This window comes from Meriones unguiculatus, assembly GCF_030254825.1.
Source record: "Meriones unguiculatus strain TT.TT164.6M chromosome Y unlocalized genomic scaffold, Bangor_MerUng_6.1 ChrY_unordered_Scaffold_25, whole genome shotgun sequence".
NCBI classification, from domain to species: domain Eukaryota; kingdom Metazoa; phylum Chordata; class Mammalia; order Rodentia; family Muridae; genus Meriones; species Meriones unguiculatus.
In genome coordinates this window covers 3361805-3385009 of record NW_026843710.1, presented here as the reverse complement: position 1 = coordinate 3385009, position 23205 = coordinate 3361805, and positions in this window count along the sequence as shown.

Sequence of the window (23205 nt, the reverse complement as noted above, 5' to 3'; positions counted from 1 at the left end):
TGTACAGGAGAACCTGGTCCAGATGGCTTCATTCCCAGAGACTCTTGGGAAGTTTGTGTAGGTTCTAGAAAATCTGGTGCATGCTGAAGATTCTAGAGACATCTTTGAAGATGTGAGAGTCCTAGATCATTTTGACAAGAAACGGCAGACCTCACCACATTGTGGAGGGTAGAAGCAAAATGTCCTAGAGATCCTGAAGCAGATAGCAAATTTGCTAAAGGCTATGAGCTATACAGAGCACTTTTGAGTTCTGCATAGGAAGGTGGGAGCAGTAATTTAAATGGTCCTTTGACAAATTTGCAAAATCCCACACTTTTGAGGGAATTAGACCTGAGTCCTTGATCATCTTGAGTGTATGGCAAAGGTATAGAATTGCCCTTCAAAGCAGGTGAATATTTCAGAGCCCCTTGGGCAGATGTATATGTTCTTTTACCCAGTTCAGATAATGGAGATCTCTGAGACAATGAGACAGGTAGAGATGTTCCTAATTCCATTTGGGCAAAGGAAGAAGATCCTAGAGTCACTGAAGGATATTGTGACATTCCCAAACTCCCTGGTGAAGACTTGGATGTACCTATCCAGCCACCTGCACAGGTGGAAACTTGCAGAGGCCCCTTGCAAGACAGGAGACATTCTACAGCTTCTTGAATCGCTATCAAAGGTCTTGAAATAACTTCAACAGATATGGAAATTTCCCCAGGCCCTGAGGCAGATGATGTAGGTTAAAGAGTCCTTTGTCATGATAAAGATATTACCATCTTCCCTTTTGAAGAATTCACAGATTCCTGAGCTATTTAAACAGATGGACCTATATGTTGAACCTTTTGGAAAGATGGAAAACACCCAAGAGATCATTTTGAAGAAAGAGAAGGTCCCATAGTCCCTTGTTCAGATAAAGAAATTGAAACATCACCTTTGGAAAATGGCATAGATTACAAAGAATGTGAAGCTGTTCAATTTGCTGGTTGAAAACGGTGACCAGACTGCAAAGACACAAAAGGATCCTGGCAAGAAGAACAAAGTCCTAGAGTACCTTGTGTAGGTGTGGAGTGACTAAAAGTGCCTTCTCTTCATAAAGAAAATACCAGAACACTTAGAGATGAAAGTAAGAAATTCAAGTTTTTCCTGCATAGAATGGTAATTTTCCCAGGAACTTCTTCATATTCTGCATGACTTACAGCAGCTTTAGAGTTGTTTTTCTTTTCTTTTCTTTTCTTTTCTTTTTCTACACCTTGTGCACATGATGAATATCCTGGAAGATCCCAACTTGTGGCAGAGCTTTTAGAGACCGTTGGGTAAATTTCAGAGTTTCTTTCTTCTTTTGGGCATGTTGGGTATAATCCTGAGAGAAGGGAGTAGTTGGTGTATGTGCAAATGTACTCTATGCAGAAGAGGACTTTGTGTCTCCACCTGGTGTGTGTGTTGGAGGCTTTGAATGCCACTGGGCAGATGGAAAGAGTCTGAGAGTCCTGTGTGTATATGTGGACAGTCCCAGATTGACTTCTATAGATAGACAGGAATCTGCAAGTCCTTGAGCACAATGAGAATTTCCTTGATTCCCTTGTTCTAAGTTCATAAGTCTCAGAGGCTCTGTAGCAGAAGTTTGATATACTGAAGTAGCTTCTCTTGATTGAGGAGGCTCCAAATTCCCTTCTGTAAGTAATGATTGTGTATGACTACCCTGTGTAGATTGTTGTGTTCTTAGGACAGTAGTGGAAGATCACTGGGAATGTTGACTTCCTGTGGAATATTGTGAATGTTCCAAAAAGGTCTGGGGAGGTATCATAAATTCAAAAGTATCAGAAGCAGTGAACACTGGTGTTGAATCACCTGGAACATGTGCTGAACGTCCCCTTGGCACTATGTTGAATGGTCAAGGCTCTCAAGGGCATGGGACAGATGGAGCCATTTCCATGTTTCCTCTGACATGTGACAATTGTCCAACATTTGTTTGGCTAGGGTGTGATGTTTCCAGATTGTTCCAGGAAGAATCTAAAGGATCACAATATTCTTGTGGGAATAAAAATGGATTCAGTGTGCTTTGTGCACAAATGGATATTTCCTGTGGCAAACATACAATTAGGAAAATGGAGAAGTTTTGGGAACCTGTAACATATGTAACATATATCCCACTCCCTGGGGAAAATGGCAAATATCCTAGAGTGTTTTGTTCAGATTGTGAAGTGTCAACAAATATTGGAAGAGATATGGATGCTGATGAGGATGTAGGGCTGACTGATAACTTCTTGGAGGTATCTGGAAAGAAACACAAAATTTTATAGCTCCTCAACTTGAGTGTGATGCTGATTAGGTCCATTTTAGAGATAAAAGTAGTCCCAGAGGCTTTGAGAGGAAAGGAGCATGTTCTAACGGCCCTTCTGCAGCATGAAAGTTTCTTGAATTCCCTTCTGCAGATAAGGAAATTCACAGAGGTATTCTCTCAAATGGCAAAGACACTAAGCACATCTGAGTATTTTGGGTAAACACCAGAGGTGCTAAAGTTGATTGCAAAGGTCTCATATCTGGTTCTGCAAATGGAAACTGTTTCAGTATGACTAGTGATGATAAGAAATGCACTCCAGTGTCAGCAGCAGATGGAGAAGAGCCTAGAGTTCCTTGTGCACATTTGCATCTTTGAAAAGTCGCTCCTGCTGGTAAGTGAGATCACAAAGATGCTTGAGCAGATTTCAAAGATAGTGGAATTGTATATGCTGAGGCAGGAAGTCCTGAGCATGTCCAGGAATGGATTTAAAACTTCCAGTAGTACCTTTGTAGATCCAGTATCATCTACAGTGCTCTAAAATGATGATAACTGTCGAGGAATGCTCTGAAAAGATTTGCATGTTTCTAGTCCTTTCGTAGAAGATGTTGAAATTTGTAGAGACCCTTCATCAGATTGTGCTATATGCTCCTTTGCCTGGGATGACATGGAACTTTTCAGAGGCCCCTGATAGCAAAGTTGCTAGAGTCCCTGGAGTACACAGAGGATATTCCTGCGTGACATGGTGAGTGTTCTTCAATCTCTGGTGAAGAGAAGGCACATTCCTGAGATTTTTGGCTAGATAGATATGGTATGGTAGACCTTGGGGAAGATCATGAGTGTGGTACAGTTTTTTTGGGAGATGGATAAAGTTTCAGAGCCTGCTGATGGAAGATAATTATTTTGAAGCCTTTTGAGAAGATGACACTGTTCTTACAGTCCCAGTTCAGATGCAGTTACTTTTTGAGACACTTTGATGGATATGGAAGGCCCCAGTGCTGCTCTCAGAGATGAACAGGATCTGGGAATTCCTTGTGTCAATAAGGATATTCAAAGTGGTTTTGGATCAGATGGCAAAGTCCAGAAAAACACCTGGGCATTTGGGGTAGACCCTTGAGGTCCTGGATTTGATGTCAAATGTCCCATAGACTTTCCCACAGATATGGAGTCTCCTGATGTAGCTTGCACAAATTAGAAATGCCTCCCAGTGCCCTGGCAGGAGTGAGAAGATCAAAGAGTGTCTAGGGAAGATTTGGACATTTTCAGAGTCCCTTCTGCTGATAGGCAATGTCCCACAAGCTCTTGACAAGATTGAGAAGAGCATGAAGACAATTTGGCAGATGCAGATAGACTCTTACTCTCTGAAGCTTATGGGGATGTGCCTGCTGACTCTCAGATATGTGGATAATTGTTGTGTTTTTCTGGAACTGCTGGATAAGGTGCTGAGGTTTGTGGAGCCCTGTCACATAGGGCTGACCATGATGTAAGCACAATAGCCTGGGATGGCATGCAAACTTTAAGAATACCCTCAGTGGATTGTGAAGGTGCTAGACAACCTTGGCCAGATGGGAAAAGTTGTGCAGATCCTTGGATTGATGCATATCTTCCAGCTTATGTACATTATGATGACAAAGCTGATCTAGACCTTGGATCAGACTGAGAAGATTCCACAACCTCCCCAACACTTGTAAAATGGCCCAAGGTACTCTAGGTATGTTTGCATTTTCCCAAACCTCCTGAGGAATATGCTGAATGTCCTAGAGTGTTTTTTTTTTCCATGATAAGAAAGAGCTATTTACAAGCACCATTCTCTCTGCATTTCTGAAAATTTCCTCAGGCTCTTGAGAAGATAGTAAAGGCTCTACAACCTCACAGGTAGATAGTGGATGTTTTGGGGCCCCTGTGCAGGTGGTGTATGTCACACCTCCTGTGGGGTGAAGGGTAAATATTCTTGAGATTGGTGGATAGACATGAAAGGTCCAGTAGCCCTTGTAATATATACTGAATATTTTACAGTATGTTCTGTTATTGGAGAAAATTGTGACCCTCCTGGTAAGAAGTCTTGTGTTTTAAAACATTTCGAGAAGATGCCCCAGTTTCAACAGTGTCTTCTTCAAGTGTGTAACATTTCAGAGACCCTGGGACTGATAATGAAGGTTCCACAGCCACATGGGCACTTGGCCAACATGCTAAATTTCCTTCTGCATGCAAGGGAAATTCCAGGGAAACTGGGGAAGGTGGTGAAAAATCTAATTTCTGCTGTGCAATGCCCTTATAACCTAGAGTCCCTGAAGTAGAAGCCAAATGTACTTCATTTCCTTGTGCAGTTAAATGAGGTCCCAATATATCTTTTGCATTAACTGAAATGGGTCAAGGCACCAGATTAGATGTTGATAGTTCTAGGGAACCTTGTGCTGATGCTTTCAATTCTAGGTTCCTTTCTGAATATAGGCAAGAACCCACAGCTTTTTGCAAAGATAGGGGAGGGCCTGGACTTGCCTGTATTAGTGAGCAAATTCCAGAGTCTGTTGGGCTTGAACATATATTTATGTAGAATTTGGGACATATGGCTGCATTTTTCAAATATCTGAGGCTGAAGACAAATGGTTATGTGTGCACTAGGCAATCTTGGAGGTTCCCAGGTTCTCTTTGGAAGATGATGAATGTTGTAAAGTCTGTTGATTACATGGTGAATTCTCCGGAGTACCCTGAGTAGGTACATGGTTTGCTAGGGAGCAAATGATCTACATCCCATGGAATATATATGAGATCCTTGTTGATATTGTGAATGTCCTGGAAATTTTGAGGAAATAACAAAGGGTGTGTAGTCCCTGGGACAGATGGAGAAGTATCCTGAGTTCTGCCATACATGACAAGAGACCTAGATTCGTTTTAAAAGATGCTGCATGTTCTAGAGACCCTGGAGTAGTAGACAAATAACACAGATTTTGTTAGATTGGCACGAAATGTTCTAGGTTTCCTTGATTGCATAGCACAGTTGAGAGAAGCCCTGAAGTAATTTGGTAATGTTTTTTGAGAACCTGGTTTAGAGGATGGTTTAACAATACCTAGGGAAGACAAGAATGCTAGAATGTTATCCTATCCTAGGAGATAACCCAAAGATCTTATGCTCTGTTCTGAGACTGATGAGTCTGTAGATACTAGGTGTTTTGTTGTTATTGTTTTTATTCTCTGTGTAGGTGAAGAAGGATTCAGAGCTTTTGTGCTAGATGGTGCATGTTTCAGCATTCCTTGCAGAGACAGAGAATCTCTATAACACTTCTGAAAAGCAGAAGTTTTCATAAGTCTCTGGACAGATGGCCAATTTTCTAGATTCGTTGTATCAGATATGGGCTGCTCCAGAGCTTCTTTTGGAGGCAGACAATGTTTCTCAGCCCCTTGTTTAAATAGCAACATTGCAGGCTTCATATATGCATGAAGAGCAGATCCTTGAGCCCTCATGTACGTGCTGATGGTCCTACAATCCTCTGCACTGATATAGACTCTTCCAGATTATTTTCTTCTGAATGAAATTTGATCTCTTTCCTTTGGCTGGAGGCCAGAATTTCTAGGGAATCTTGTGCGAATGGCAACATTTCAAGAGACCTTTATAAAGGTAGAATATGTGCCAAATTTGGGGAAGTGTCTGAAGTCACTGGAAATAATGGAGAATGCCCCAGAGTCTGTGGAGCTAAATGAGATTTTACTGATTTCCCTGAAAGAGATAAAGCTTCCAAAGGCATTACCGAAGGTTTCAAATACACATGACCCTTTATGTAAGATGGGTGAATTCCCACTCCATAACAGGATGATTCAGAATGTTCTAGAGACCATTGGTTAGATGATCCAAAATCCTTTCAGAGCATATGGAAATGTTCAGAGGCCATTGTGCAGTAAGTAAATGTTCTAGATCTCCTTGTCCAGAGTGAGAAATCTCTAGAACACATAGGACAGCTGATGATTTCTACCCATGCCTTTTCAGTGAGGACCTGGTTTTCTTAATAGATTTGGCTGATACAGAATGTTTTACTGCCTGTTCTACAGAGGACAAATATATAAGATCTCTCTGGGAAATTTTCAATGCCCTTGTGATACCTGGTGTCAATCTGGGAAGTTCTACAAACTCTAGGGTGGGTGGAAAAGGACACAAAGTTTCATGGGCAGATAGGAAAGATTTCAGAGGCTCTTTTGTAGGTAGCAGAGAGTCTGGAGGCCATGGCTAAGCAACAGAAGTTTCCTCATCTCCTGGTAAAAATCCTGGTTCTTTTGAATTTTCTAAGGACCAGAGCAAAGATTCTTCAGTTTCCTCTTTACAACGGCAAGGTCTGAAGGCATCTGTGACAGATGGTGAATGAGGTACTTGACCTTGGGCAAATAGATAAATTTTACTAGCCTTCTTATGACAAGTTGGAAAATTGATGGGCACTAGACCAGATGGAAAATTTTCTAAAGCCCTTTGTGCAGATTTGATCATCCCTAGAACCCTTTGATGAGACAGAAAAGTTATGTGATCTTCATGGCCCAATGGAAAATTCCTTCACCTGATCATAATGCTTAGATGCTGAGGTCTCAGAAGATAGCAAAAGTTCTATGGTTCCTGATGAAGATTTAGACAGCTTTGTTGCCATTGGGTAGATGGAATCAAACTTCGGGTCCATGAGAAATATTGAGATACTTCTAAACCCTGTAATCATGTGGCAAAAATAATGGAGACTCTTGAAATAATGGAGAAAAGAATGAAAGCTCTGGAGCCACTGGTAAGGGTCCAGGAGCCCTGGAGCCAGAATGGGAAATTTCAAGAGCAGTTTGCGCTGATGGCAAAGCTTTTAGCATTACTTGGTCAGACTGGAAAGTTCCCATTTTGCTGGGGAATGAAAACAAAGATCCTAGAGTCCCCTGCTAGTTGGAAAAATACCAGCAGTAGTCTGAGTAACAGGGGAAAATTTCAGAGGCCTTTGCAAATCTAAAGATGTTTTAACACCAGAAGAGCATGAAGAAAGTTCTGTTTGCAGAGGCTCCTGATCAAGGAGGCCATGTCCTGAAATTCCTTTTGCTAAGAAGGGATGTTTCAGTTCCAGTAGAAGTGGAAACAATGTCCTGAATATCCTAGTGAAGATGAGAATGGTTCTTGAATTCCTTGGGGAGATTGCAAATGTTGTATTTTTCCCTGGGTAGATTGGAAACAACACAAATTTCTTGGGGCATATGGTGAGTGTTTCCAAGAATTATGGACATATGATGAAGTTCTTAGGTATACTTTATTAGATGTTGATATTACTGGAGATGCTAGCGAAGATAGTAAATGTTCTCCAGAAAGAAGATAGGAAGCAGAAGGGTCTTTAGATGCTCTGGAAGATACAGGAAATGTCAGGTCCTCTTGTGGTACAAGTCCTAGAGGTTTGTGTGCACATGTGGACTTTCCTTCAGACCCAAGTACAGATAGGGAAGATTCCTCAGCTCCTAAGTCAGATTTGGAAAGTGATGGAGCACTTTGGGTTAGGGGAAAAAGTACTGCAGTGCTTGACAGAATTTCCTTGAATTCCCAAGGCAGATGTTGAAATTTCTAGACCCTGTGGGGTAGTCACAGTAGGCCCTGGGACCTCTTGGGATGAAATGGATTGTCCAGGAGGCCCTTGAGTATGTTGGCAACCTTTGACATCTGCTTGACAATATGTGAAACATTTGATGGGCTTTTGGAAAGGTATGGAAGGTGTGAGATTCTCCTGTGGAGGAGTTGTGGCTATTGTTGTTTCTTTCTAAGCAGAAGAAGATAAATTCAACCTTTTTGCCAAAGAAAAGTTCTTGAAAGTATCTTCTTTGGCTGTGAAAGTTATGAAGTCCACTTGTTCAGAAGGGTCAACTCTTAACTGCTTTTTGGTAAAAATGAGATGTCTGGGGCCCACTTTGGGAGAGGATGGGTGCCTAATTTATCCCCCCTGAGAAGGGCTATTCACAAAACCCTCCTTTGTAGATGGGGAAGATTGTATGGCATGGGAAACATGTTGAAGTGTCATATATGCAAGTGGCATATATGCAAGTGTTGACTGTGGCTTCAGAATGAGGGGAAGTTAATAGAGCTTCATGTGTAGGCTTGAGCTTTCCTAGAGCCAAATTTGCACATGTGAGAGGTAAAAGTGCCTTGTGGGCAGGTAGGGACTTTATTAGACCTCTTTGATTACTTGTGGAAGTTCCAAGAACAATTTCTTCAGATGAGGAAGAATATCATGACTTTTGATTAAAGGTGTCAGGTTCCAGAACTAGCTGGACAGACAAAAGAGATTCCAATGACTCTTTGGAACATAAGGTAGAATTCACAGACTTTGGAGTATGTGACAGGAGTGGTGGAGATAGTTGTGGGCATGTGGAGAGCATGATGTCCCATTGGACAGATGGGGAATGGTCTATAGCATCTTCTGCATTTGTGAGAGATTTCTGATTCTCTTGGGGATAGAATTTCCAACAGACTACTGTGAATTTTGGGAAGCTCCTATGTGGATTTGTGCTCTTTTAGAATCTAAGGAATCCCCTTCTGTAAATGTACAGGATGCTGTATTGCAGCCTTGTGAATATGTGTCCCTTCCCCTAGCCCTTTTATCATGAATGGGCACATCCAAAACTGTGTATGTAAGCAGGCTATGTCTTAGAACATTTTTTGTAGATGTACCATATCCAATAGCCAATGCTAAATGGGTGGACATGGCATGAACCCCTTTTGTACATTTATCCTGTCCCACAGTCTCTTTCTGGGATTGGGTAGTACTCATAGGGTCTATTTTTGATATTCTAGTAACTCTGATGTATATTTAGAAATTCCAAGAGCCTATCTGACATTTGCAAAGATTTCTATTAACACCTGGGTTGGTCAGGAAAGTTGGATTTTCTCAGCCCCCCTGAGAGATGTGGAACCTGCCAGGCTCTTGGAATTTTGTGGCATATATCTGTCTGTTTTGGGGATGCTGACAAGTCAAGAGGGTCCTTTTTGCTTGTGAGCAATAGTTGAAGTCCTGTTGGACTGATAAGGACCCTGTAGATCCCCCTTCCTCAGAGTGATTATTTCTAAATATCCTACTTGAATAGAAATGTCCATTCTCCTCTGTCAGTTAAAGGGTTGGTGATGATTCTTTCCCAATCTGTAGGTAGTCGCTTTGTTTTGATGACCGTGTCCTTTGCTTTACAGAAGGTTTTCAGTTTCATGAGGTCCCATTTATTGATTGTTGGTCATATCCAGTATATATAAAGAACTAAAGAAGCTGAAAAGCAGCAAACCAAGTAATCCACTTAAAAACTGGGGAATAGAGCTAAACAGAGAATTCTCTGTAGAGGAATACTGAATGGCAGAGAAGCATTTAAAGAAATGCTCAACCTCATTAGCCATTAGGAAAATGCAAATCAAAACAACCCTGAGAATTCCCCTTACACCCATCAGAAGGGCCAAGATCAAAAACTCAAGTGACAACACATGCTGGAGAGGATGTGGAGAAAGTGGAACCCTTCTCCACTGTTGGTGGGAATGTAAACTTGTACAACAACTCTGGAAATCAATCTGGTTCTTTCTCAGACAGCTAGGAATAGTGCTTTCTCAGGATCCAGCTGTACCACTCCTAGGTATATATCCAAAAGAGGCTCAAGTACATGAAAAGGACATTTGCTCAACCATGTTTCTAGCAGCTTTATTTGTAATAGCCAGAAGCTGGAAACAGCCCAGATGCCCCTCAACTGAAGAATGGATGCAGAACCTGTGGTATATCTATACAATGGAGTATTACTCAGCAATGAAAATAAGGAAATCATGAAATTTGTAGGTAAGTGGTGGGACCTGGAAAGGATCATCCTAAGTGAGTTGTCCCAGAAGTGAAAAGACACACACAGTATATACTCACTCATATAAACATACAACATCGGATAAACCCACTAAAATCTGTACATCTAAACAAACTAACCAAAAGAGAGGACCCTAACTAAAATGTTCAATCCCCATACTGAAAGACAAAGAGGATGGACATCAGAAGAAGAAGAAAACAACAAACAACCTAAGAACTTGCTACAAAGGGCCTCTGAAAGCCAGAAGAAGAAAACAGGAAATAACCTCAGAACTTGCCACAAAGAGCCTCTGAAAGTCTCTGCCATGCAGACTGTGAAAGCAGATGCTGAGCCTGATGGCCAACTGTCAGGCAGGGTGAATAGAATTTTATATAAGAAGTGGGAAATAGTAAGAGCTGGAGAGGACAGGAACTCCACAAGGAGAACAACAGAACAAGAAAATTTGAACACAGGGAATTTCCCAGAGACTCATACTCAAACTAAGGACTCTATTCATGGAGATAACCTAGAACCCTGACAATGCAGCCACTTCTAATGAGACCTGATAGACTAAGATCAGAAAGAAGGAGAGGAGGACCTCCCCTATCAGTGGACTTCGGGAGGGGCATGCATACAGAAAGGAGGGGGAGGGTGGAACTGGGAGGGGAGGAGGGAGGGGATTATGGGGGGATACAAAATGAATAAAGTGTAATTAATAAAAGTTAAATAAAAATTAAAAAAAGAAATGCCCATTCTCCCTTTTCATAACTGATTTTTTAAATCTCCATTCATCGGGAAGCACAGGTTTGGGAATATTACTTTGATGTTTTTCTGTAGATGTGGACAAAGTTAGAAATTACTTTACAGAATGGGATGGAATCAGAACCACTGGGGGAGATGGTGAAGCTGATAGATCATTTTGTGTGTGTGTGTGTGTGTGTGTGTGTGTGTATGTGTGTGTTTATTGAAAGGACAAGAATTGTTTGCACAGACTCTGGAGTTCTTCCCCTCTCCTGTGTATGTGTGGAACTCCCAAGAACCCATTCTAAAGAGGGCAAAAGTCCTTGATCTGGTGATGTACATGGGTTAATTTTTATTTCTGCTTGTGCATGTTTGTGCAATGACGGTCTCTTCTGGGGTTCTGTGCTTGGGTTTAGGCCCTTTTGGTATGTTAGAGATGCTCTGAGAACATTCTTTAATGATGGAAATCTTCTAAAGCCCTCTTCGTTTAATTGGGAAATTCTGACACCCCCTTGATCAGCAGAGTCAGGACCCAAGTTCACTTTACCAGAAGCGAATTGCATAGAGTCCTTTTTGGGAGAGGGGAATCATATTTGGAAATTTTCCTGAGAGGAACCAACTTTCTGATACCCCTCAAGAGCTGTCAAGGTTGTTAAACACTCTTGAAAAGATGTGGAACATGGGGAAAATGAGAAATCAATGGGATGCACTTTTGGAAAAGGCTTGGAGCCTTTTTTCTCTAATGGGGTCCATTGGAGGTCTGCTTGATGAGAGGGATCTGTTCTAAAATCCTTTCGAGGGTATTTGAAAACATTGGAGACTGCTTGAGTAGAGGATGCACTTTTGATTCACCCTCTGGAAGAGGAGGCAAGTATGAAATTCCCTCCAGCACAAAGGGGAGGTTTTAGGAATTTCTGGGCAGATTTGAAATGCCCCTAAGCCCCTTGATCAGTTTTGGTTAGTCCCAGATTCCATGGGTTGGTTACAGACAATCCCTGAGCCTCATGGAAAAAGTGCAAGATCCCAGATCCCTTTGGAGTCTTTCAGAGGCCATTTGTGGTATGTTCATGTCCTGTTACTTGTTTTCTCCTATTTCCAATGTCCATCCCATTGGTTTTTCTAAGTGAGAACTGATCATAGTACCCTGGGTCCTCTTTCTTGTTTATGTTATTTAGGTGTACAAATTTGTCTCTTCATCCTATCTTACAGGTCTATTGCTGCCTGCATCATCTTCTTCTGTGACCTGATTCTCAGTGTACTGTTCTCCCGGTATCCTCATTTCCTTCTCCTTATGACAGTCTTCCCAGAACTCTGAGGGGAGGGAGAATTTAATAAGGAAATCTCATTTGGAGGTGGGTGTTTTACAGTCTCTCTCTGTATAATATTGGACTGTCTGGCTGTGTATGCAATCCCATTTGATGCAGAAAGAAGGATTTATGTGTGTATGAGAACAAGGCACTGATCAATCAGTTGAGGGCAGAGAGCAACATATTTTAATAACAACAGCCTGGGTTGCTTCAAAATTTCCGTTGGATGCCCTAGCTTCACACCTCATTTCACTGCCACCAAATTCCCCTAGCGGAAGACCAGTTTGCTCACAATTGATGTGCTATTGGAACATTCACCCCCCACAATTAGTAGACCTGTTAGTAAGTGAATACATTCCATATTTGTCTTTCTGCATTTTAGTTACTTCACCCAAGATGATTTTTCATGGTTTAATAAATATGCCTTAATGTTGATGTAATTTCTTAGCTCAATAATAGTCAATTATGGAAATATACAACATTTTCCCAAAGAAAATTGTCTTTCCTGCTCTGAAGAACTTAGAAGTCTCTAGGATGTTAATCATTGTATTGAATGACTCAATCAGGATAACTATGTTCTTTTAGCCTGGTGATTTGAATTGCAATATCTCCTTAAACTCATCTATTTACATACTGAGTTCCCAGTGAGGAACATTCTGGAAAATGTTAGGAGGTATGACCTTGTTAGATAAAATAATACCAGTTGGAGTTATATTATGGGTGTGCTTTGAGGTTTATATGCCAATGAAAGAGAATGGAGTCTCTGCCTCTTGGTCTCTGTCACTTTATATCTTTGTTTTTGTTAATCACAGTCTCTCTATTTCTAAATCTGTCTCACTAGCTCTTTCTCTCTCTGTCTCCCTCTCTGTCTGTTGCTTGTGGTCAATATGAAAAGCTCTCAGTTCTTCTGATCACTTCTTGCTGATGTGAAATTATGCATTGCCTATGTAAAAATATAAGCAAGGTCCTAATTAAATGCTTTTTGTTCAAAGAATTTCCTTGGTCAGGGAGCATTTTCATTGTAAGTAATTCACCGACTGAGAACATGTCTGTGCACTTAACAATGATGGAATCTGTGATAATGTGAAATTCACATACATGTGACTTTATTAATGACTACATGAAATAAATATATAACAGCTTTCCTGAATGTCTTGATACAGGAGCTGTCATCAGTTTGGTTGTATGCTTTTAGCTGCCCAAAGTGAGGCATGTAGGGCTGCTCAGTAGTTCTCTCTAGTAGACTGTATACTTGGCCCTTTACATATCTGGATCCTGAAATTCCTATTGGCTTTCACCTGTTTCATGACATCATTCTCACTCTCAGCCAATCAGCACCTGTGAGAATCTTTAGGTTTCCATGGAGATGAGTAAACAAACTTTCCTCAGTGTACAGTATATCTGATCCTGTGCACACATGAATTTTTCTTGTGAAATCTACAAACACTTTATATCATTTCTTTATCCAGATCCACACCTTTACTCCTGTTTACTTCTGTGACAATGTAAGGTAGGAAATGAAACATTTGTGTTTATTTAATAAGACAGCTTCTTAAGTAGTAAAGCTTCAATGTGATGTGGGATTAAGGAGACTATATTGAATGACAAGGTGGTCTCTTCCTGTGGTACTGGATTGGAAATTTCCTAGGTTGTGACTTTGACTGAGCAGTTACTCATGTACTCACTAAATGAAGCTTCACATTCTTATTGATATAATAGGCTTGAAGGATGCAGTGATTCCTGGCATATTGTGTAATTAAGAGCAGGGAAAAGAGTAGGAAATCAGACAATACCTGGGAATGGTTTGGCTAAAATTGAGAATAAAGATGAGTGTAAAAGGAGAACTGAGGGACAAGATATTTGACAAACTGGTGACATTCAACCCTAGTGTTGGCAACCTTTATAAGCACAGTAGCCTGGCTGACCTGGCTTGATCTGCAGCTGTGTCCTACTCAGTGGTCAGTAAGGAATGCTCTTGTTCCTGGAGTGTACAGTTAAAACTGGGACTTCAGGACAGATACATGGATCCTGGTTTTATGCCGAGGATACAAGAGCAGCTGTGTCCTAACTAAGTGTAGTATGGTGCCAGCAATGCTTGTTGAGAGGTGCCACCTAAGCTCATGATGTCTGAGGTAGTTGGGTAACTACTAGTTCACGGCTAGGATTCTCTGCTACATATTGAGTTCCTGGAAAGCATACCTTTCAAATTCAAACTCAGTCCTCCCTTTGTGGAAACATTTCTCCATGTTAAAAGTGATTGTAAAATTTGTCAACATGTTAGTTTTATTGATTTGTGGGAATTTCATATAATATACATTATAGTCCTTGTCCATGGCTACCCACGTGTCACACTATTTTTTTTCTTTAAAACACATAAATTGAAGTATATGTTGTTCATCTACTCATTGGAACATGATGAGTGTCTCAGTGCCAATTCACTTAAAGAAAATTGAGTTTATCCTTTCCCCACCCTGTCACCACCCCCAGAAGAAGCTAACAGTCCTGAAGAGGTCTACACTTCATCACCTTGATCACAGTTCTTATTTATTTATTTATTTATTACAATTTGTTTATGTTGTATCCCCTCTTCCGACCTCTCCCCTTTTCACCATCCAGTGTCACCCACTTTCCTTCTTCTACCCCTATGACCTTTCTTTAGTTCCCTGATAGAGGAGGTCCTCCTCACCCTTCTATTTGCCCATCTCTTCTCAAGGTCTCATCAAAGATGGTTGCATCGTATTCCTCTGCTGCCTGATTCTCAGGGCATTGTTCTCCATGTTTCCTCAATCCCCTCTACTTATGAAACTCTTTCTTCCTCCTCTCCTGCAGGCTTCCTAGAGCTTGGAGGGGAGGGAGAATTTCACAGGTTAATCACATTTAGAGCTGTGTGTTTTAATGTCTCTCTTGGCATATTACTGGACTGTGGGTCTCTGTATGCAATCCCATTTGATGCAGAAGAAAGGATCTCTGTGGATAAAAGGAAATTTCACTGATCTATCTGGTTAAGGCAGAGAGCACCTTATTTTAATAACACAAGCCTGGGTTACTTGAAAATTTGGTAGGATGACCTGGCCCAACAACTTAGTTAACTGCTGCCTAATAACCCTAGTGGAAGCCTGATTTGCTCAGAATAGATGGCCTTTTCCCCACACTATTAGTAGACATCCTAATAAGTGAATACATATTATATTTGTCTCTCTGAATTTTAGTAACTTCACCAAGATGATTTTTCCTAGTTCCATCTGTTTGCCTGATAATGTCATGATGTCATTTACTTAGCTGAATAATACTTCATTAAGGAAATATTCCACATTTTCCCCAAAGATTGTCAGTCTTGTCTTTAGTCCTTGGAGGGTGTTGGGACTTTATTAATTATATTGAATGACAAACTATCAGCATAACCATGTTCTTTTAGGTTAGAAGTCCCTGCATCATCTTCTGCTGCCTGGTGATTTGAATTACATGTACCCCAATTTCCATCTATTTTCATGTGGAGTCCCCAAGAGGAACTGTCTGTTTAAGGTTAGGAGGTAAGAGGTAAGGCTTGTGAGATTATATACATAATTGTTAGATAATATATAATTCCTTTTGTTTCCCTAACTTCTTTCTCAGTCCTTTTATCTTTTGTACACAGGAGGGCTATAGATTTTTTAAGTTAATTTTGCATCCAGCCACTTTGCTGAAAGTGTTAATCAGCTGTAGGAGCTCCCATGTAGAATTTTCTCAAATGCTTTTTTGACATCAAAAGAGATTATCATGTGTTTATTTTTTTCTTTCATTTTTTTTAATATGGCAAGTCAAATTGATGTATTTCCTTATACTGAACCACCAATTGATCAAGTAGGGATGAAGCCTACTTGGTCATAGAGGATCATATCTTTTATGTAATCTTGTATTCAGTCAAAGACATAAAGCACCTTGGTATGACCCTAACCAAGCAAGTAAAAAACTTGTATGAAAAAAAAATTTCAAGTCTCTGAAGAAAAAATTAGGAGAAGGTATCAGAAGATGGAATGATCATGCTCATGGCTTTGCAGGTTTAACATACTAAAAATGGCCATCTTACTAAAAGCAATCTACAGATTCAATGCAATTCTCATCAAATAACAACACAATTCTTTACAGACCTTGAAAGAAAAATTCTCAACTTCATATGGAAAAACAAGTAACCCAGAATTACTAAAACAATCCTCTACAATAAATGATTTTCTGGAGGTATCTCCATCCCTAATCTTAAGCTGTGTTATAGAGCAGCAGTAATAAAACCTGCATGGTAAAAGAATGGTGGATCAATGGAACTGAATAGAAATGAACCCACACACTATGGACACATGAGTTTTGACAAAGATGCCAAAAAAAGAAACTTTAACAAATGGTGCTGGTCTAACTGGAAGTCTAGATGTAGAAAAATGCAAATAGATCCATATTTATCACCCTGCAAAAAAATGAAAGTCCAAGTGGATCAAAGACCTCAACATAAAATCAGACACATTAAATTGGTTAGAAGAAAAATTGGGGAAGATCCTTGAATTCATTGGCACAGGAGACAACTTTCTGAATAGAACACCAACAGTACCAGCTCTAAGAGCAATCAGTAAATTGGACTTCATGAAACTGAAAAGCTCTGTAAAGCAAAGGACATTGTCATCAAAACAAAGCGACTGTCTACAGATTGGGAAAGAATCTTCACCAAGCCTCTATGTGACAGAGGGCTATTTATCCAGTATATATGAAGAACTAAAAGAGCTAAAGAAGTTGAAAAGCAAGAAGTCAAGTAATCCAATTAAAATATGGTGAACAGAGCTGAACAGAGAATTCTCAATAGAGGAATATCGATTTGCCAAGAAACACTTAAATAAATGTTCAATGTCATTAGCCATCAGGAAAATGCAAATCAAAATGAAACTGAGATCTTATCTTACACTGATCAAAACCGACAAGATCAAAAACTCAATGACAACACATTCTGGAGAAATTGTGGAGAAAGGGAACCCTCCTCCAATGCTAGTGGGAATGTGTCTGAACAACCACTCTGGAAATCAATCTGGAACTTTCTTAGACAACTAGGAATACACATACTCAAGATCCAGCTATACCACTCCTAGCCATATATCCAAAAGAGGCTCATGTACACATTAAGGACATTTGTTCAAGCATGTTTGTAGCAGTTTTACTTGTAATATCCAGAAACCGGAAACAACCCAGTTGCCCCTCAACTGAAGAATGGATATAGAATTTGTGGTACATCACACAAGGAAATATTACTCAGCAATAAAAAACAAGAAAATCGTGAAATTTGAAAGTAAATGGAAGGAACTGGAAATAATGATCCTGAGTAAGCTATGCCACAAGCAGAAAGACACAAGGTATATACTCACTCATGTAGACATATAATATAGCAAAAGTATACTAAAATATGTACACCTAAACAAACTAATCAAGGAGGAGGACACTGGTTAAATGCTCAATCTCCATTCCAAAAGACAAAGAGGGTGGACATGAGAGGAAGGAGAAAACGTGACAAGTTAGGAGCCTGCTACAGAGGGCCTCTGAAAGGCTCCTCCCTGCAGACTATCAAAGCAGATGCTGAAACTTATGGCAAACTTGGGCAAAGTGCATGGATTCTAATGAAAAAATTGGGAAATAGTATGTTCTGGAGAGGACAGGAGCTCCAGAAGGAGAGAAAAGGAACAAAAAATCTGAGGACAGTGTTCTTTCTTGAGACTAATATTACAACCAAGTACCATGCATAAAGATGACCTATAACCTCTGCACATATGTAGCCCATGGCACTTCAGTGTCCAACTGGGTTCCATAGTAATGGTAACAGGGACTGCCTCTGACATGAACTGATTGGGCTGCTCTTTGATCACCACACTCTGATGGGGGAGCAGCCATACCAGGCCACATAGGAACATAATGCAGCTAGTCCTGATGAGATCTGATAGACTAGGATCAGATGAAAGTAGAGGAAGTCCTCCCCTAACAGTTGCCTTGTGGAGAGTCATGCATGTAGAAGGGGGAGGGAAGAAAGGAGGTTTTTTTGGGGGGATTCGAAGTGAATAGAATGTAATTAATAAACATTAAAATAAAAATATTTAAAAAAGTAATTCCTTTGGAGTTATATTATAGGTGGGTTTGCTTTGAGGTCGATATTCTAATAAAAATGACCAGAAAGTTTGTGGTCTCTGTCTCTCAGTCTCTGTAACTTTATATCTTTGTTTCTCTTGGTTTTGGTCTATTTCTGAATATGTTTCTCTAGCTCTTTCTCTGTCTGTCTTTCTGTCTCCCTCTCTCTGCCTGCCACTTATGATTCAGTATGAAAAGCTCCAATTCTGTTGAAGGACAGCAACAAAATCACTGGTTGCTGACATGGTATCCTTGATGGTCTCTGTAAAAGTATAAGCAAGGTTCCAATTAAACACTTTTGTTCAAAGACTATTTTGGTCAGGGAGCATTTTAAACAGTAAGTAATTCACTGACTGAGGACATATCTGTATATTTAACAATTAGTAATTGAATCTGTTAACATCTGAAAGTCACATGTCAAGGTCACTTCACCATTATTAATGTCCACTTGGAAGAAATATGTGACACTTTTCCTGAACTAAGAGTCTTGGACAGAGGAAATGTCTTCTCTTGGTTGTGTGCTTTCACCTGCCCAGATTGAGGCATATAGGGCTGCTCAACCTTTCTCTGAAGCAGGCTGTCCACTTGGCCCTTTTTTTTTTTGCAGCAAGCATATGATTTATTTTTTTTTTTATTTTTCATCAATTATACTTTATTCATTCTGCATCCCCCCATAAGCCCCACCCACCTCCCCTCCCAATCCCACCCTCCCTCCTCCCTCTGTATGCATGCCACTACCCAAGTCCACTGATTAGGGGAGGTTCTCCTCTTCTTTCTGATCTTAGTCTATCAGTTCACATCAAAAGTGGCTGCATTGTTCTCTACTATGGCCTGGTAAGGCTGCTCTCCCCCAGGGGGAGGTGATCAAAGAGCAGGCCAATCAGATTATGTCAGAGGCAGTCCCTCTTCACATTACTATGTAAGCCAATTGGACTCTGAACTGCCCTGGGCTACATCTGTGCAGGGGTTCTGGGTTATCTCTATGAATAGTCCTTGGTTGGAGTATGAGTCTCTGGGAAGTTCCCTGTGTTCAAATTTTCTTGTTCTCTTGCTCTCCTTGTGGAGACCCTGTCCTCTCCAGCTCTTACTATTTCCCAGTTCTTACATAAAATTCCATTGACTCTGCCAACAGTTGCCCATCAGGCTCAGCATCTGCTTTGATAGTCTGAAGGGCAGAGGGTTTCAGAGGCCCTCTGTGGTAGGTTCCTAGGTTGTTTCATGTTTTCTTCTTCTTCTGATGTCCATCCTCTTTGACTTTCCGGATGGGGATTGGACATTTTAGTTAGGGTCCTCTCTCTTGCTTAGTTTCTTTAGATGCACAGGTTTTAGTGGGTTTGTCCTATGTTGTATGTCTATATGAGTATATACCATGTGTGTCTTTTTGCTTCTGGGACAACTCACTCAGGATGATCCTTTCCAGATCCCACCATTTACCTGCAAATTTCATGATTTCCTTATTTTTCATTGCTGAGTAATATTCCATTGTGTAGATGTACCACAATTTCTGCATCCATTCTTCAGTTGAGGGGCATCTGGGTTGTTTCCAGATTCTGGCTATTACAAATAAAGCTGCTACAAACACGGTTGAGCAAATGTCCTTTTTGTGTACTTGAGCCTCTTTTGGATATATGCCCAGGAGTGGTATGGCTGGATCTTGAGGAAGCACTATTCATAGTTGTCTGAGAAAGCACCAGATTGATTTCCAGAGTCATTGTACAAGTTTACATTCCCACCAGCAGTGGAGAAGGGTTCCCCTTTCTCCACAACCTCTACAGCATGTGTTGTTACTTGAGTTTTTGATCTTGGCCATTCTCATGGGTGTAAGGGTTGTTTTGATTTGCATTTCCCTAATGGCTAATGAGGTTGAGCATTTCTTTAAGGGCTTTTTTACCATTCAGTATTCCACTACAGAGAATTCTCTGTTTAGCTCTGTTCCACATTTTTTAAGTGGATTACTTGGTTTGCTGCTTTTCAGCTTCTTTAGTTCTTTATATATACTGGATATGAGACCTCTGTCAAATAAAGGGTTGGTGAAGATTCTTTCCCAATCTGTAGGTGGTCGCTTTGTTTTGATTACAGTGTCCTTTGTTTTGCAGAAGATTTTCGGTTTCATGAGGTCCCATTTATTGATTGTTGCTCTTAGAGCCTGTGCTGTTGGTGTTCTGTTCAGGAAGTTTTCTCCTCTACCAATGAGTTCTAGGGTATTTCCCACTTTTTTTTTCTAGCTGATTTAATGTGTCTGGTTTTATGTTGAGGTCTTTGATCCACTTGGACTTCAGGTTTGTGCAGGGTGATAAGTATGGATCTATTTTCATTTTTCTACATGTAGACATTCAGTTGGACCAGCACCATTTGTTGAAGATGCTATCTTTTTTTCCATTGAATGGTTTTGGCGACTTTGTAAAAGATCAGGTGTCCATAAGTGTGTGGGTTTATTTCTGGGTCCTCTGTTCAGTTCCATTGATCCACCATTCTGCTTCTATGCCAGTACCATGCAGTTTTTAAAACTGTTGCTCTATAGTACAACTTAAGATCAGGGATGGAGATACCTCCAGAAGATCTTTATTCTCCACTATTAGGAGATCTCCTAATAACTGAATACATACCATATTTGTCTCACTACATTTTAGTTACTGCTTCCAGGTTGAGTTTTCCTGGTTCTACATGCTTGCCTGAAAATATGATGAATCATTTTCTTAGCTGAAAAATACTCCTTTATGTAAATAGTCCACATTTTCTCCAAAGGAGATTGTCAGTACTGTTCTTTAGTCCTTGCCTGTTGCTGGGATTTTAATCATTGTATTGAATGACAAACTATCAGATAACTGTGTTCTTTTAGCCTAGAAGTCACTCCATCTTCTTCCACTTCTTGGTGATTTCAATCTCAATGTTCATTTTGAAGCTCTTGTATTTACATTTTAAGTCCCGAGTGAGGAAAAGTCTGGGAAGGGTTAGCAGGTATGGCCTTGTTAGATAATATAATTCCTATAAGAGTTATATTATAGGAGGGTGTGCTTTGAGTTTGATATGCCAATGAAAGTTAACAGAGAGAATGAAGTCTCTGTCTCTCTTTCTTTGTCATTTTATATCTTTGTTTCTGTAAGTCTCCATCTCTTTATTTCTAAATATGTCTCTCTAGCTCTTTCTCTCTCTGCCTGCCACTTGTGGTTAAGTATGAAAAGCTCTCAGTATTACTTGCTGAAGGACTTCAACCTTTTTCTGCTTGTTGATATGACATCATGGACACCTGATTTTTGACAAAGATGCCAAAAATCATTCAATGGAAAAAAAGACAGCATCTTCAAAAATGATGCTGGTCTAACTGGATGTTTACATGTAGAAAAATGCAAACAGATCCATACCTATCACCCTACACAAAACTAAAGTCCAAGTGGATCAAAGACCTCAACATAAAACCACACATAGTAAATCACTTAGAAGAAAAGGTGGGTAAGAGCTTTGAACTCATTGTCATAAGAGACAACTTCCTGAACAGAACACCAACAGCACAGGCTCTAAGAGCAACAATCAATAAATGGGACCTCATGAAATTGAAAAGCTTCTGTAAAGCAAAGTACACTGTTGTCAGAACAAAACGACTGCCTATAGATTGGGAAAGGATCTTCACCAACCCTATATCTGACAGTGTGCTAATATCCAGTATATATAAAGAACTCAAGAAGTTACACAGGAACAAATCAAACAATCCAATTAAAAAATTGAGTACAGAGCTAAACATAATTCTTGATAGAGGAAAATAGAATGTCAAAGAAACAGTTAAAGAAATGCTCAACATCCTTTGTCATAAGGGAAATGCAAATAAAAATGACTAAGATTTCACCTTACACCCATCAGAATGGGTAATATAAAAAACTTAAGTGACAACATATGCTGGAGAGGTTTTGGAAAAAGGGGAACCCTTCTCCACTGCTGGTGGGCATGTAAACTTGTACAAATTGTAAAGGCATAATATCATTGTGATGTCAAAATTCCATTGTGATATCACACCACGAGTATGTTGTAATACCATTGTCAGGTCATAATAGCATGGTGATAACATACTACCATTGTTATGTCATAATAACATTTTGAAGTGATAAATTCATTGTGACACCATTTTGATATCATAATGCCATTGTGATTTCTTCATAGCATTGTGGAGTTATATCGTTATGAATCATAACAGCGTTTTGATGTCAAAATTCCATTGTGATGTCATACCATAAACATATTGTAATACTACTGTGATGTCATAATACCATTGTAAAGTCATAATAGCATTGTGATGTCATTGAGATCATAATAACATTGCAGTGTCATGATAGCATTGTGGTGTCATAATAGCATGATGTTGTAATACCGTTGTAAATTCATAACAATATTGTGATGTTACAATACCATTGTGATTTCATGTTGTGAGGATATTATAGCATTGGCATGTAATAATTCCCTTAGATGTCATAATAGCACTGCAAGAGCATAATGCCATTTTCATATTTTAATAGCATTGGAATATCATAATATTGTGATGTCATGACACCATTGTGATGACATAATAACATTGAAATATCATAATAAAGTTGTGATATCATTACAATTGTGATGTTATAATATAATTGACATGTCATAAAGCCATGGTGATGTCACAAGAGCACTGACATGTCATGACAATTGTGAAGACATAAAACATAGAAAAGATCATTCTGAGTGAAATATCCCAGAAGGAGAAAGACAAACATGGGATATACTCACTTATATAGACCTATATGATATGATAAACATAATGAAATCTATACACCTAAAAAAGATAATCAATTGAGTGGACATGGGGTAAGATGATCAATCCTCGTTTAGAAAGACAGATGGGATGTGCATTGAACGTATGACAGGAGTCTACTGAGCGCATCTGAAAGACTCTAACTAGCAGTGTTTTCAAAGCAAAGACTCATGACCAAACCTTTGGCAGAG